The following is a 2,454-nucleotide window of genomic DNA, read 5'->3' as shown; positions in this document are numbered from 1 at the left end:
TCCCCCTCAGAATGATTATATACAGGAAGAGGCAAACATGGGTATTTAATATTAGGAGAAGGGTTACTAGGCAAGGGAATTTCTGCTGTGACTTTCTCGAGCATAGCTAATGATGATAAAATATTATCCGTATAAATAGCACAACAATCTAGTTCTTCTTCGATATCAGATTCATCCTTTTTTTTCACTGAAAAGCATATCCACTATCTGAGAGTCCAAACTATCTAACTTTGTTTTTAAATTTTGAAGGGATAATACAAAACTAATCCTTTCTTGCTCAGTGAGAGTACCATATTTAAGCCTTACACTGTCACATTTTTTGGTCACCAGTGTTCGACAATGACCACGTGAAATCTTAAGAGCCTGCAACTTCTCCATATTGCATGTAAATTCAGCTAAAACTTAAAAGGTAGAAATGTGCAATATATAATGGAATAAACCCATTAGCAAATTCAGAAATTAAGCAAAGCGTTATCGAAGGAAATATAACCTATGCAAATTCGCAAATATTCACAAAAAATATGACCAACACAGCAAAATAATAAAAAAGTAAAATATTCACGAAGCAAAAAATGTGTGACCGCGATCGAAAGATTGAACCCGACGAGGAAGAACACCATGAAGCAAAAGACCTTTAACCTGCCCCACGTTGGGCGCCATTTTCAAAATACTGGAGGTTTAAAAAATTATCAATGGCAATAAATTATAATCAAGAGCAAATTCAAATATTTATTTACATAAACAGAACTATCACTGAAATATGTATTAAGGAAAATGGCTCAGGATCGTAGATGGTCTTATTGCTTCTTGGTATTTAAGCGAGGTATCCGTCCTTATATGAAGACCGATGATGCGACCTCACTAATAACCCCCAATACCAGAAAAGTCCTCAGGATCTATAAATATGTCATAAATACGCTCTATTAATAGAGAGCAAATATACGAAAATATATCAACAAAACTATTTAACTGCCAGTTAATATAATAAATGCATGAAGCAAATATGAACTCTAACGAGCAGAATAAAACAAGACACTTCACAAATATAAGTAGTTACACCGGCAATAAATTCTAAATTTTAAATGAAAACAATATGGTTGGTCCTTTGGATGATTTTTTATGGTTCAGGTTAAGGAGACAATTCATTCAAAGTGAATGAGTAACTCGAGTGAAATTACAAGGCACAAGCATCAATGTGGTTTGCAACTTACCTCCACTCTAAGCAAGCCTCTCTAGGTCAATTGCAGCTCCATGGTTTAGTAGCCTCAAGAAGTAATTCAAGTGCTCGCACTTCCAAGCAGGATCATCCTCGACCAACGGTCACACTAGTCACTTAATGCTCCATATTAAAATTAACGCTGGATTGGTGAAAAATATTAATGAAGAGTTGACACGTCCTTCAAGCTGCTGAGTGAAAATGCACTGCCGTCTTCAAACGCTGGGACTAGAAGTAAACTTTTGAGGTGAAGTAAAGGTTTTCGTTCAGTCTCAAAACTCTAGTATTAAATTATCTTTTTAAAGGAGGAATTTTATAGTTGCAAACTATTGATGCTTTCACAAATTTAAAACATAACATACTGAAACTGAACGTGTCTCCAAAGCAAGAACACAAATTAACCATTATAAAAAATTTAAACTTTCCCCAAAAACAAAAAAGAAACTTAGAATTTTGAAACAAGCAAAGTAGAAAATCAAAGACCATAAAGTGTGGATACTACACTCAAAAGTTAAAAGTAAAAAAGAACAAAGTGAAAAAAGTTTCACTTTTTTCAACATCGCATGGGGGCAGGTATCCCTCGATCGCAGCCTACCAGTGCTTACATCATAGAGGAGGGTGGCGTCGGAGTTGTTTAGGGTAACGTATTCCCATGGAGGAATATGCAGGATTCATGCATGCTTGGTACCTTGGAGCTTTTCATTGGGGTACTGCCAAGGTGTTGCAATCCAATCCCCAGTGAATGACAGCCAATTTGTTTCTTGACAGGGCATCGTCAATGAATTTATTTTCCCATGGATGTGTTGAAGGTTGCAATTCTATTCAGTTACGGAGGAGAGGTGTTGGCGTTGGCAGACAGACCAGGCCTCAAACTGTCGAGTGAAGGCGTGCACCATAGGCATGTGGTCCGTACGAATGACAAAGGGCATGCCTCTAAAAATTAGCGAAAGTGACGGACAGCTATATGCACCCCCGGAAATTCGCGATCGAAGGTAGAGTAGCCAGATTCTGTCTTGGACAGTTTTATGCTTAAGAAGGTCAATGGGCAGGGCGAGCCATTGGCCACCTGCTTGAGTTATGTACCAATAGCGACGTTACTGGCATTGGTGGAGAGATGGAGAGGGGCCTGTGGCACGGGAAAGGTGGGAGGAGCAGCAGTTGAGAGGGGATTCTTTGCGTTGGAAAAGGCCGCTTCCAGAAGGGGACCCCACTTCAGGTGTTTTGACTTGCCCTTGAGG

The 2,454-nt window shown here is 38.8% G+C and overlaps 1 long non-coding RNA gene across 1 annotated transcript; it reads right to left on the bottom strand.

Moving 5' to 3' along the window:
• Nucleotides 1-715: 715 nt before the first annotated feature.
• Nucleotides 716-1,669, bottom strand: LOC137646821 (uncharacterized). The gene is made up of 2 exons (XR_011045464.1): nucleotides 1,212-1,669; nucleotides 716-896 (listed from the first exon to the last, which is right to left on the bottom strand). It is a non-coding gene; the product is annotated as an uncharacterized lncRNA (long non-coding RNA).
• Nucleotides 1,670-2,454: the final 785 nt, after the last annotated feature.

Source organism: Palaemon carinicauda, chromosome 9 (assembly GCF_036898095.1).
Source record: "Palaemon carinicauda isolate YSFRI2023 chromosome 9, ASM3689809v2, whole genome shotgun sequence".
Lineage (NCBI taxonomy): Eukaryota > Metazoa > Arthropoda > Malacostraca > Decapoda > Palaemonidae > Palaemon > Palaemon carinicauda.
Note: the sequence above shows the minus strand (reverse complement) of the source record. Positions and strands in the feature narration are given on the sequence as shown.